This window comes from Bicyclus anynana, chromosome 24, assembly GCF_947172395.1.
Source record: "Bicyclus anynana chromosome 24, ilBicAnyn1.1, whole genome shotgun sequence".
Taxonomy (NCBI): domain Eukaryota; kingdom Metazoa; phylum Arthropoda; class Insecta; order Lepidoptera; family Nymphalidae; genus Bicyclus; species Bicyclus anynana.
This window is the reverse complement of record NC_069106.1, coordinates 1,098,734-1,113,639: the sequence shown is the minus strand read 5'-3', so window position 1 is coordinate 1,113,639 and position 14,906 is coordinate 1,098,734. Positions and strand designations below refer to the sequence as shown.

Below are 14,906 nucleotides of genomic sequence, written 5' to 3'. Positions count from 1 at the left end.
GACGTGTCGCTATAATGTCCATTTTAATTTGGTCTTGGTGATTTTGACAATATTTTAATTTCTGCTTAAAAGTTTTTCTCGACGCAATCATTAATTCATAAATATGACTTTGCCTCGGCTTGCCATACCAGACCCAATTTAAAAACTTTTGTCTGGCATCCCAGTGAGCTTCGCGTACGTGTTTGTTCCACCCGATGACGCATCGCTCGCCCTTACCTTTCCTCTTCAACTGACAATTGCTATGCTTGTGACTGTAAGAAGCCGCCTTCGTTAGACAATTAACAATACTATTATATAAATTATCTATAATGGCTCTATGTTCCAAGCTAACATTATCACACAAATTATCACAGCATTGACTAAGCTCTTGGGGAAACTCAATTTGTTTAAGCATCTCATTACAGCTCTTATTGTAAGCTTCAATTTGGATTTGGTCCCGATCACCCCATACAACTTTATTTAACGGCGCGCACGGTGAGTCCAACTTTAGCCTAACTGTGGCAATGTCGCACTGTATTTCCAGCGGAATTAATATTTGTAGAATATTGCTTACAACAATGTGCAGAAAGTCGAGATGCATGTGTAAAATAGCTTACAATTTCTAACAAAGGCTCAACTATATATCTTTTCATCAGCAGCCAGGCTTTAGAGTGACTGATAAGTGTCATTAAGATCGTAAGTCACGGTGCTTGATAGTGGAATTTATAGTGGCCATTTGTCCACTTTTGTTTGTCCGCACTCCGTACACTCTTGGGTACAGCTTGAATTTATATTAATGTTGTTTATTTGTCTTTATATTTTATGCGACTAACTCTTGGCTTATTTTATATGGGCGGGTTATTTATTAGTTTACATTTTTTATACTTACATTTGTTAGGTTACAAATACAGGTTCAGGGTTTGAATCCTGAGTAGGGACAAGATTTATTTGGTATTTCTGTGGAGAAATTTTCTCCCCGGTCGTCGGGTTACCGTGAGAGATAGAAAATTTTTGATAATACACTTGTGCACTATATTTTTTTAACAATGAGTTAGCGCGTCAATATATAGGTACAATCTCATCTAATGGTAAGTGATGATGCAGTTTAAGTTACTAATAGTTATTGAATTAATTATAACCAGTAATAAAGTAACTACCGCTAGTTAGTGCATTTCTCAGCGTCGAGAGTCTATGGCTCTAAAAAGTTGAGGTTACTCGTATTTCATTCCAGAGAATTCACAAACAAATTCTGTATTAGCCAAAAAATCTTCATAGCTGCGAAAGGTATCACGAAATCTCAAAAACCGCTTGACGTTAAAATATGAAATTTGGCAGAGAGGTAGTTTATACATAGTAGAGGTCTACTAAGAACGGATTTAGTGAGAGGGCTGGATTAAGGAGGTCAAAGGGCAGACGAAGTCGCGGGCGTCCGCTAGTAGGTTCATAATTCACAGATTCATAAATTCCTTGAGTCTTTATTTGAATACTAACTAAAATAAATTTGAATAAATTATCTTATTTCCTTATCCACGCTACTAATGGTGCTAAACTGTTGAAATCGTATCGTACTCAATAAAAACCGGATATAATAAAAACACATCGGAACAATAACCGCCGATGCATTTTATTATAATTACAACAACTTTTAATAACTTCCTCCCGTCAATTAAACAACAATCAGAACAACTTTTCTCCACAAAGTTCGTGTCTCAAAGAAATTATGATCGATACTAGAAAATACTTTTAAAAAGAAATTTTAAACCGCGAGCTTTGATAAAACTTTAAAAAATGGTTGTATTTTGTACAAGAGAAAAATATAACCTAACGAATATACCTAAATATTTTTTTTTATTTATTTAAAAATTACAAATCTTTTTATTTGTATTTTTGTAATCCATACTAATATTATAAAGCTGAAGAGTTTGTTTGTTTGTTTGAATCTCAGGAACTACTGGTCCGATTTGAAAAATTATTTCAGTTTTAGATAGACCATTTATCGAGGAAGGCTATAGGATATATATTATTCCCGTATTCTTACAGGGACGGGTACCACGCGGGTGAAACCGCGCGGCGTCAGCTAGTGTAATGAATAAACACAAAAAGTAGGTACTAGACCGATTTGAAAAATTTCGGTAAAGACGTACTGGCATTCGATTTAGCGTTCCGGTACAATGTCGTTTAGAAGCCGAGAGGGGAGTGGATTTTCATCCTCCTCAAAACAAGTTAGCCAGCTTCCATCTCAGTTTGCATCATCACTTAACATCAGGTGAGCTTGTAGTCAACGGCTTATATGTAAAAGAATAAAAAATAAATAAAAGTTCCTAGACTTAATCCGGGACATTCTCAATAAAGGCCAAGTTAAGATTACCTGAAACTGACGAACTTGTATGAAAGAATTCTTGAGAATGGATACTCCTTGCAAGATCGTGGTAATTGGTTACCCCTACGCAATTATGGCGTATGTAAGAAAAAAAACAAAAATGTCCGTCTCTATAACTTCAATAAATCACCGTCATACAAATAAATTCTCGTTCTGTAAGCGACAACTTTGCGTAAACTAAATCTAGAAAACGTATTGGAAGTGTTTTGTAGCAATAAATCAAATTCGCCTTTAAATTTAGCTGTGTAACCGGAAAATATTGGATTTATTGAATATTCTCTTACAAACAATTGTACATAAATAAAGGTAAAAGATGGATTGAAGGCGTTACTTTGCGGAAGTTCATCATGATTATATAATGATTTATTTATTTTGCTATCATCCGCGAAAAGTCGACGAACCCATGCGACAACGTCACCCAGGTCCGACTCAACATCTCCCGAGGATGCTCCGGTTTCGGGGTGAAACGTACGTAGAGAGTATTTTGTCGGACCTGGGTGACGTTGTCGCATGGGTTTGTCGACTTTTTAGAGAGTATTTTGTCGGACCTGGGTGACGTTGTCGCATGGGTTCGTCGACTTTTCGCGCATGATAGCAAAATAAATAAATCATTATATAATAAAGGTAAAAGATTTCGATCCTTATATGTATAAACAACTGAAAGTTTTAATGGTCTTTAATTTGGAGCTTGTACCCACCACGTTGCTAATAGGAATGCCCATCAAAAAAAAGTTTGCTACAACATTTTTAGTTCATCTTTAATTTGTCCCCAACAAGCAAAGATCTTTGAGCATACAGCATGAGTTTTATGCAACGACATACATTGTACCGGTCCATAGACTCGATGATCTATGTCATTCGTGAGTTGTTCACGGAACTGACAGAAGATTGTATGAAACTTGTCAAATAGTTGCTCCTCGCTATAGTATTGGGAACTTTGACACCTATTTATGTATCTAAGATTGGGAAAAAATTTCATGCGCCATTTTTATGAATTTATCGGTGAAGGAAAACATCGTGAGGAAACCTGCATACCAGAGAATTATCTTTATTCTCTGCGTGTGTGAAGTCTGCCAATCCGCATTGGGCCAGCGTGGTGGACTATTGGCCTAACCCCTCTCATTCTGAGAGGAGACTCGAGCTCAGCAGTGAGCCGAATATGGGTTGATGACGACGACGACGATTTTTATGAAACGTCGTATGTTTTTAAATATTTTAAAAACTGTTCACAAAAACTAAATAAATAAGATGGAGTATTTTTTTATAGGTTTATATAAATTTACGTATTATATAATATACATATTGATTATTATATTAATTTACGTAATTGTTGTTATAGTGTTAAATTTTGAAATACAAATTATGAAAAAGGCAGAGACGCGTGACGTTTTTTTTTATGGGTTTCACCGGCTTCAACACGCTGCCTGTAAACACTCATTCTGGATCATCTTTATTCTGTAGGTTATTGCTGGAATTGTGAAAAGCTTCTTGTTACATAAGGCGCAGTGGTAAGCGCGGTGGATTTATAAGACGGAGGTCCTGGGTTCGATCCCCAGCTGGGACTATTTAGGTTTTCTTAATTGGTTCAGGTCTGCTGGTGGGAGGCTTCGGCCGTGGCTAGTTACCATCGTATCGACAAAGACGTACCGCCAAGCGATTTAGCGTTCTGGTACGATGTCGTGTAGAAACCGAAAGGAGTGTGGATTTCATCCTACTCCTAACAAGTTAGCCCACATCCATCTTAGATTGCATAATCACTTACCATCAGGTGATAAAAAACACCTTATTATATTGAACACCTATAACAAGTAGGGCCTTTTTATTCGGTAAGACATCATAAAGTGCCTTCAACCCTTGTAAGTTGTACCTTACATCCCCCAGCGGGTAGTGATTGACAGACATGACGACATTTACATAATATATCGATACTTTTTGCGGACGAGACATTTATGACGTGCTGTATTTGAATATTTTGTTTTTGGTCTAAGTGCCTGTAATATCCAGAACTTTGTGGTTTTGTAAAATACTAGCGGATGCCCGCGACTTTGTCCTCGTGGAATTCAGTTTTTCACAAATCCCGCGGTAACCACGGATTTTTTCGGGATGAAAAGTAACCTATGTGTTAATCCAGAACAAAATCTATTTCCATTCCAAATTTCAGCCAAATCGCTTCAGTAGCTGCAATGTAAAAGAGGAACAAACATACTTACACACTTACACACAAACTTTCCTTACAGTTAAACTTTCGCATTTATAATATTTTTATAAAATACTAGTATACGTAGTTCCCGTTCCCGTGGGAATACGGATATAAAACATTACGAATAACGTGGCTTACTAGTGATAAAAGAATTTTCAAAATCGGTTTAATAGGTCCAGATTACAACTTGCAACTTACTTTATAATATTAAATAGTTGTAGTATATAGTATGGACTACTATGGATTTATAATATCTAGAACTTTGTAAGTCCATTCTACTATTTCAGGCATGTAATTGTAAAATTAGGCCCATGGTAGTTTGGCACGTAAGTAGGTTATTGTCTATCCCACGATAGACCCGGCACTTGCACGGTGAATCCTGTATAGAATAATATTCGTCTCCCTTTTTACACGGTCTAGCTTCCCTTGTAAATATGTATATAAGAAAATCTTGGAATCTTAATTTGACCCACTTCCCAGTCTTTGATTTGGATGAAATTTTGCACACGCTCTGAGTTCTGATGATAATACATGACTAGCAAAGAAACGTCATTATAAATCCAATATGGCCACCCTAAGATGGCGGACTGGCTGTTTGAAATCCACCCCCATGAAATGAAATGAAAGGGTTTGCTCTCAGGAATACGAAAAAAATAGTCCAGTGACTTAAATCCAATATTTGTAATTTTTTGCACGCTAAAAGCGTATTTTTTAGTCCATTAAACTATTTAAAGTTATTCTATTTTGATTTTTATTACGATCACTGAATCGATTTTCGTGAAAATTCTATAGGATCTATCTAAAAGTACATTAGCATACCCGTCCCAACATACCTATCGGATCGAAAAATTTATTATTATTACCTTTAATGTAACTATTTTAGTAAATCTTACAATGTATTTTTCCACTGAAGCTACTCATCCCAACATCATTATCAAAACAATCCATGATTTGTAAGTCAAAACGGATGAGACGATAAAATAACAAGACAAAGGAAGTCTCTGTTTTACTTGTAAATCTGAATTAGATTCGCGATTTCCCCCGAAGATAAACCTCAAGAGGAAATCCGATAGAAAGTATCCTATAAATTTGTTTTTCCAATATTTAAATAGATTCCTTTGAACTGTAATTAAAATAAAAAGTAATATTTTAACCGACGATTTTCTATTTTTTTTTACCGCTTTATGTGTTATTCCAGGATATATTTATAATCTCTATCCTCAGTGGTAGATTTACCTGTATACTAAATAGGATGGAGCCAAGGGCGGCAGATTATAGGGGGCTAATTTAATAAATTACCATCTGAGATAAAAGTAGCTAAATCTATGTTTAGTTACAAAAATAAATTAATATTTTATTTATTGAATAACATGTCATTGTAACACATGCCGCATCCAGTAAGCTCTAATCTTTGTTTTATTAAAACTAGTCAAGTATTCTACGTAAAAAGCATGTAATTTTAAAACTACCCGCCTTTTTTTAGCAATTATTTATTTAAATTTTTTGTATGTAGGAATTAAGTCTAATTAGTATGTACACACGTAAATAATTACCTTAGTGAGTTAATTGTATTTCTCATATAAGCGAATTTAATGTAATTCTTTTGAGAAAATAAAGATCTTAAACCAGTAAATGGGTCAAATACCCACAAAACTTCATATTCTACAGAAATATGAAAAAAATTAAAATTAATTTTAATATTTTATCCTGTAATGTCTTACTAAAATATTAAAACTTACAATTTTATAACACAATATAAGGTAAATGTATTGATTGCGAACTAGGATACCTATGGAATCTCAAAGTTCATTAGGGCCTGCTAAAATTCAATAGCCTACTGGCGGCAAATTTGTAAATCCGCCACTGTCTCTTCTAATTATTAACAAAAGATAATATAGAAACTCTTTCTAGTGTTCAACGTACTTATTCATAACTTTTTAACCGACTTCCAAAAGGAGGAGGTTCTACGTTCGGCTGTATGTATGTTTTTTTTTATGTATGTCCAGCGATAATTCCGTCATTTATGGACCGATTTTGAAAATTCTTTTTTTTGTTTTGAAGGGTTTGATTCCAGGGTGGTCCCATTTTTTTATTAATAGAACACGCTGATTTAGTTTAAAAGCTACGTGTAAGCAATAATATATTGTGCTGTGATCAGCACACAAGATGTAATAATATTTTTAAATCTATCAAAGTCAAAATACATTAATTTCAACGCATCCTATCTATCTTCTATCTATCTTATAATAAATTCTGTACATTGATGATATTTTGAAAATTTTTGTTGGAGGGCATTATATAATCGATACTGAAGCCAAAAAATATATATATTGGAGGGCATTGTACGAGTATAATCGAAATTGAGCAAATAATTATTATTTTTTTAATTCTCGTCAGACATAGTCGCAAACGTCTGGCATAGTAATGTAGAGATGCAAAAAATAACTACTTGACTAAAATTACGTAAGTTACTAAAGTAAAACTACTAAAACTCATTACTTGGGTTACTCAGCGAAGGTTGTGTTGAAGAAGATATTATCCATTTTGTACAATTGAAAGAGTATGGATAGTGAAAGTAGGGGCTGAAATCGCCCGGCATGCTTAAAAAAATACGAAGGGAAGTTTAGGACAAATATTGGAATAACTCAGTTTGATACCTTTTATTCGGTATTTTGACAATTTTTTTAGAAATATTTTCACACATATGCGTTTTTAACAAACATTTTTTTTAATTTGCCGAGCGATTTCAGTCAGTCAGTAGGCAAACTCGACGGGTAAGCATAAGCCTCGGTAACAGTGATTCTTTAGACGGCGCTTATTGTGAGGAGGTCCTCTCTCTGGAGTCCTGACCACCGGTTGCTTGAGCAGTGGGCACACAAATATCCCGCAGCGGGAGGGTTTTATTTTTTTAAAGTTGTTTGTTTTTTTTTTTAAATTAAAATTTTTAAAAATTTTAAAAAATTAGAGTTATTATGCTGTTATTAAAAACATCCTGCACGTCATTTAGCGTATTGTATAAAATGTCATCGAAGCGAAGGCTGAAAAGCGAATTTTCCAGTTACATCAGAATAGACTATTATCAATACTATAATTGGCGCTCACTATCTGTTGTCTGACCGGAAAATCTCAATCTGTTGACATGTTTGCAGCCGACGATAGAGCCTGCGGTAGCCAGATATACGACATTTAATTAAGATTGATAGTTTGGCATAGGTATGAGTAAATGCGGCAGCCCATTCCTTGATTATCATCATTAGCAACCCATTTTCGGCTCACTAATAAGCACGATGCTCCTCTCATAATGAGAGGGTAAGGCCAATAGTCCACCACGCTGGCCCAATGCAATTTGGCAGACTTCACATACGCAGATAATTAAGAAAATCAGGTATGCAGGATTCCTTACGATGTTTTAGACCTTCTGAAATACGTGATGTTTAATTTCTTAAATCTTCTTCTTTGGTTATATAAATAATGAAATAGCCAATTATGTAAAAATTATTAATATATCTATATTTTTTTTTTTTTAGAATAATTTCCATATCCTTTTAATTACTAATATTCCCGTTCACCTCTAATTAGTCTGAAAAGACTGTTTTAGGGGTTAGTATGACAATAGTCCATCGGGAGGGGATGAAACTACCACCTCTTGGTGATGAGTCCAGCCCCTTTACCGCTTCATTATTTTATTTATACAATTTATTGTTTTTTTATTCTTCCATTATAATAAATGGAATTTTCTTGCACGCAAATTATGTTTTTTTTTATTAAGCAAATTATGAATGTATCTCCCCGAAATGTAATTTAATATCTGTACACACATTGTGGCAATAAATTAATTTGAATAAGGACTTTGACTTCAAGGCTCCAGGTCCAAAATTTTCCATGTAAAAAACTTATTTTTTTTTATATTTTCTACGGTATATCATGAGGAATAATGTGCACTACACACCTTTAGCTTCACGGACGAACTTTCAGCATTCACAAGTTTATTTTTTTTCGTTTTTTTTAATCTTTTATTTATTTATTTTGAGATAAGGTAGGTCTGGCTATTGTATGCTCTTAGTCCATGCGTGTGTTGTCATGTAACGGAAACAATATGTTATTACCACTATATCATCAAGTTGGTTATTAATTTTCAAGGACAATTGAGCGTCTAAAACTAGTCATCTTAACTATATTTTTAAACTGAATTGTTAGTAACAACTCAAGAACCTGTTTATTATTTTTTTTTACACTTTTTTTAAAAGTATTTACTAATCCATGAGACTCGCTTGATGTCGTCAGTCTACCTTGTGGACCGACCAACACTGCGCTTTCTAGTGCGGGGTCGCCATTCCAGCACCTTAGGACCCCAACGTCCATCGGATCTTCGAGTTCGAAGATACTATGTGACCCGCCCAATGCCACTTCCAGCTTCGCGACACGTTGAGCTAAGTCGGTGATTTTTGTTCTTCTGCGGATCTGCTCATTTCTGGTTCGATCACGCAGAGATACTCCGAGCATAGCTCTTTCTATCGCCCGCCGTGTAAGCCTTCTTATGAGGCCAATAGTTAGCGACCAAGATTTGGAACCATACGTCATCACTGGCAACACGCTCTGTTCGAATACTTTTCTTCAGACACTGAAGAATTTCGGACGAAAAGATATCGAAAAGATATATTTATTTAATTTAAATTTTATCGATATCTCATTAGTTCCCATCTCTAATACCCATATTATAAAGCAAGCTCCGTTGACCCAGCGAGGCAGGTTCGTTACAATTACCTGCCGAAGTTTGATACTTAAACTTACCTAATTTATGTTACCTTACCTTACCTTACCTTAATGCTAACTTCTCATAATTTCAGAGGTGGGAAGGCTTTACATTTCGGATTATGGACCTTTATGTGTGTAAAGGGTCCTTAGTTAAGTGTGTACTAAGTTTAATTCCTTTTCGAACGACTTCCAAAAGGTCAAAAACTAATATCCAGTAAACTTTACTGCCTTATATAAAAAAACTAGTCAACGCTTGCGACATTGTCTGCGAAAACTTCAGTTTTTCACAAATACCCCGGGAATTATGGATTTTTATCGATATAAAGAAACTAGCTGACACCGCGCGGTCTCACCCGCGTGGTTCCCGTTCCCGTGTGAATACTGGTATAATATATAGCTTATAGCCTTCCTCGGTAAATGGGCTATCTAACACTGAACGAATTTTTCAAATCGGACCAGTAGTTCCTGAGATTAGCGCGTTCAATCAAACAAGGAAACAAACAAACTCTACAGCTTTATGATATTAGTATAGATATATTACTCAAAAACCTCTTCTGTCTTCCAGTAAAAGCCCCAATAACATTGGTTCAGCTGTAAAAGACAGCATTTAAAAGTTTTGTTTATGTTTTAGTATCGTCTAAATAACTTGATAACTGGAAGATCAACACATATTCGGCTCAACTTTGAGCATAAGTCTCAGAATGAGAGGAGTTAGGCTAATTGTAGTCCAGCACGCTGGCCCAATCGGATTGGCAGACTTCACACACGCAGAGAATTGAGAACATTCTCGGTTATGCAGGTTTCCTCGTGATTTTTTCTTTACCGTTTGTGACACGATATTTATTTTTTTTTAAATGCACATATCGTTTTGTTTTCGTTCTAGAAAAATACATTGATCCCGCGGACTTTGTGAGATACGTTTGACAGCCTCCATGGAGCAGTGGTATGCGCGGTGGACTTACAAGACGGAGGTCCTTGGTGTTTGGTTCGATCCCCAGCTGGACTGATTGAGGTTTTCTCAATTGGTCCAAGTCTGGCTGATAGGAGGCTTTATTTAGTTACCACCCTACCGGCAAAGACGTACCGCCAATCAATTTAGCGTTGCGGTACGATGTTGTGTAGAAACCGAAATGGGTGTGGATATTAATACTACGCCTAACAAGTTAACCTGCTTCCTTGTTTGCTTGTATATGACCACATTCTGGCAATAAATGATTTATGATTTATAATTCCATCTTAGATTGCATCATCACTTGCCATCAGGTGTGATTGCAGTCAAGGGCAAGGGTAAAGAATAAAGAAATTAAATATCACGTGTCTCAATCGGTGAAGGAAAATATCGTGACGAAACCTGCATACCAGAGAATTATCTTAATTCTCTGCGTGTGTGAAGTCTTCCAATCCGCATTGGGCCAGCGTAGTGGACTATTGGCCTAACCCCTCTCATTCTGAGAGGAGACTCGAGCTCAGCAGTGAGCCGAACATGGGTTGATGACGAACGATATTTCCACATCTTAAAGTAGTCCGTATATATATCGTGTCGCGCCAGGCTACAATTAGTAACGGCTGGGATTCAACTAATTGCAGTGCTCGGCTTACTGGGCTTACTGTGTCGACTCAGAGCTGAGGTGCCTTTGATTAAACACCACCAGAGGGCACAGAGCTCACGGAGTTAGGAGTAAATATACTGGTTCAACTGGCTCATATAATATTTAACATATACAGGGTGCTGGGGAGTATTTCCCATAACTCTGAGGTTATATTCATTACCGAAAATTAATTAAAAATGTTCAAAGATAATGTGTTTTAAAATAATATTTTCGGAATTAATATTTCTTTTGTAAATAGATCTTAACATGTGTTCATTATACACTTCCTTATAATCATGACGTAGCCAAACTTTAAAATTATAAATGCAAGGATTGATAAAGACGTGTGTTACATTGATAGTCGGATATATTTGAATTACTTTGGATGAAAACATGAGAAGTTTTTTTTTTTTTGATAAAAAAGACGTTACTTATGCAGTTCGGCTCCCATAAATAAAGTGGACTCGACCTTGAAGTTCTGGGAAATACTCCCCAGCACCCTGTATATATCTCTCGTATCACACCTTTTAGAGTTCCGTGGCTTAAAAGGAACAAATTGTAACCCTAAATCCTAATGATCACTTTGGTGTTTGTCTGTGTGTCTATCTGTATGTCTGTCTGTCAAGATCATTCGTCTCAGGAACGTGTGGACGTATAAAGTTTAAATTAAAACCATATACAGTCTACAGTAGTTTGAAGCTGTGAAAATTCAAACTTCTACGTTGAAGTTGCTGTGAAAATTCAAACTTCTACGTTGGCTCAAATACATATATTTCGATACTTTGTAGGGAAATTAAATTTATACTTACTACTTACTTACGGTACAACGGTCAACGGAATGACCTATAACTATGAAATTCAGCAATTAATAGTGTAATAATGATATTACAAATATAGGGGAAAATGCAAAACTATGCCAATCTAACAATATAAAATACTAATATTATAAAGAGCTATAGTTTAAGGTTTTTTTTTTTTTTCATTTATAAAACAGAATTGTTAGCATTTACTTAATGTATATGTTTATTCTTTACTAAGGTATGGAATCGTCCTATTGGAAAACTCTGCACTTACAAAACTGTGAATATCTTTTGATCTACAGAACCAATTTTAATTTTTTTGTTACCAATAGAATGCCACGTTATTTGCGAGTATCATAGGCTATATTTTATCTCCGTATTCTCACAGAAACGGTAGCTACACGGGCGAGACTGTGGGCCGTCGGCTAGTTAAGAATAAATCTATGAACTCTCTCAGCGTATGGAGGGAGGATTTATAAATAGCTCGATCCAATCACAGCAATCTGTATGGGCATTAAAGTATGTAGGATGAATTATAGCCCGATTAGCCCGGTGGCCTTGGTAAGCCGTTTGAGCCAGAACCAAGTGGCGTTCTGAGCGAGATTGATGATGCCTTGATTGACTGAATCCTATATGACGAAATTTGTTACACGTCCACTAATAATAATATTTATAATAATTCCTCCGCCCGGTGCATATATGTATTTATGTAGCGTATATTTATTTATTTTCTTTTTGGCCTTATATAATATATATTTATTTTGTACCGGGCGTGAGAGTAAAATACATGTAAATAATAATAAACTTTAAAAGGAAAAAGTATCAAAATACTTGGACCTTGCTAACAAGATTACCGCCATGTGGAATGTTGAGTCAACTATTATTGTTCTGATAGTTGTTTCAGTCAATGGTCTTATAGCGAAAAGCTTTGACCAACACCTTAAGAAGCTTTCGCTTAACTGTTGGATCAAGAGTCGGATACAAAAGGCAGTGATTCTTGGGACGGCGCGTATTGTGAGGAGGTTCCTCACTCTGGAAGCCCTGACCATCGGTTGCTTGGACACTCAAATGTCCCGTAGCGGAAGGGTGGATTTTTTTTTTATAAATTTTTAATAATGTTTTGTATTTTATATTTATATTTACATTGTTAAAATTTAAAATAAAAAGAACTAAAATAAATAAATGAGAGAAAAACTTTATTACCATACTTATTACTATTATATACACATTCAATTAAATTTTAATGAAAAAAAACCTATTTTTTGTGTCTCTAAGTATATAATATAAATAAATTTAAGTGTCTATCTGTGATTTCTAAATAACTATGTTTTTCAAATGCATAAAGCTATTTACACCAAACTAAAACATAATCAACCTGTTTTTTTTGTGTCTGTGTATCTGGTTGTATTTAATTTTTTTTAAACGAATTTCACTAAAAGATAGAGCAACATACAGGTCACTTTTCATCCCGGAGAAACAAATTTTCTCGTGAACGAAGTCGCGCACGACCGCTATATCTCAATAAAAAAATTGTTAGTATGAGAAGTATATTCTGCGAAGCCTGCGTTACAGGGGGCTCAACGGGGCGAGGGGTCGGTGGGAGCTCGTGCCCCTCGTGAGGGGTCAAACAAATTAAGGGCTTCCCCGGCTTATGGGACTTATCTCTGATTTATTGCAGTGATTTTTCTAAACGATGCCAGTATTGATAGCGCTCGATGGCCTGTAACTTTTGCAGCCCAAAAATATTTTATTTACCCTTATGTCATAGAATCATTATCAACCCATATTCGGCTCACTGCTGAGCTCGAGTCTCCTCTCAGAATGAGAAGGGTTAGGACAATGTCCACCACGCTGGGCCAATGCGGATTGGCAGACTTCACACACGCAAAGAATTGAGAAAATTCTCTGGTGTGCAGGTGGTGGAGGTGTTGGTGGAGGTAAGGGGCAGACTTGTCAAGATAATTTACATACATAATTAGTTTAAATTTAAAAAAGAAGAAAAGCAACGCGGCTTTCTTAAAAATACAGCGTTTTGTAGTAACATTTCTAAAGTTAAAGAATCGATGCAACTTTCGTTTTCAGGATTGTCAATGGCAATTCAGAAAAATACATAGAAACCAGTAGTGACACGGCGTACCAGCAGAGTCACTCTACCTTTATATGAGGACTATAAGAAAAAGTAAAAACACGAGACAATGCGATTCATGGTAGGCGTCCACATATCCACATCGTTATCGGACGCATCGCATCAAACAGATTTTCAATTTTACGTTTGTTAAAATCCGTTCTTGACTTGGTCGCTAACAATGGGCCTCATAAGAAGGCTCAAAGTCACACAGCGGGCGATGGAACGAGCTATATTAGGAGTATCTCTGCGTGATCGAATCAGAAATGAGGAGATCCGCAGAAGAACCAAAGTCACCGACATAGCTCAACGAGTTGCGAAGCTGAAGTGGCAATGGGCGGGGCACAAGAGCCGATGGACGTTAGGGACCATATGTGCTGGAATGGCGACCCCGCACAGGTAAGCGCAGTGTTGGTCGACCCTCTACCAGGTGGACTGACGACATCAAGCGAGTCGCAGGGATTCACTGAATGCAGGTGGCTCAGTATCGTGATGTTTGGAAGTCCCTACAAAAGGCCTATGTGCTGCAGTGGACGTCCATCGGCTGATATGATGATGATGACGAGATTCCGTTCGATGCGATCCGTACGACGCGGATGAGTAGACGCACTTGTATGACTTTCTATACAAAGAATACTAACCTCCGTTTCAAGCAACGCATCGAATGCGTACAATGCGCACGCATAACATTGGTACAATACGTATAATACGCACGCATTGGACGCACACTTGCGAATTTGTGGACGCCCGCCATATATAGTCGATATCATGACGCGTGCCAATAGTGTCACTCGTACCTTTATGTGTGTGGACTTTACAAAAAAGTAATAAAAAAAGCGGCCAAGTGTGAGTAAGACCCGCCCATGAAGGGTTCCGTAGGGGTCCTAAAAATGACGTGTTTATTGAGGCTAAACGATTGTCTTAACAAGTTTGACAATCTATACTAGTATTGTCAAGAGATAAAGTTTGTGGTATATTAAAGTTTGTGGTTTATCTAGATCTACTGAACCGATTTTGAAAATAATTTTACCACTAAAAAGCCACGTTATTTGCGAGTGTTACTTTATCCTTGTATCTT

At 36.2% G+C, this 14,906-nt stretch overlaps 1 protein-coding gene across 1 annotated transcript in view; it reads right to left on the bottom strand.

The window, feature by feature from the left end:
• LOC112044005 (alpha-2 adrenergic receptor) overlaps positions 1-14,906 on the bottom strand; it is a 414,271-nt gene that overhangs the window by 389,507 nt on the left and 9,858 nt on the right. The gene's annotated exons all lie outside the window — the stretch shown is intronic.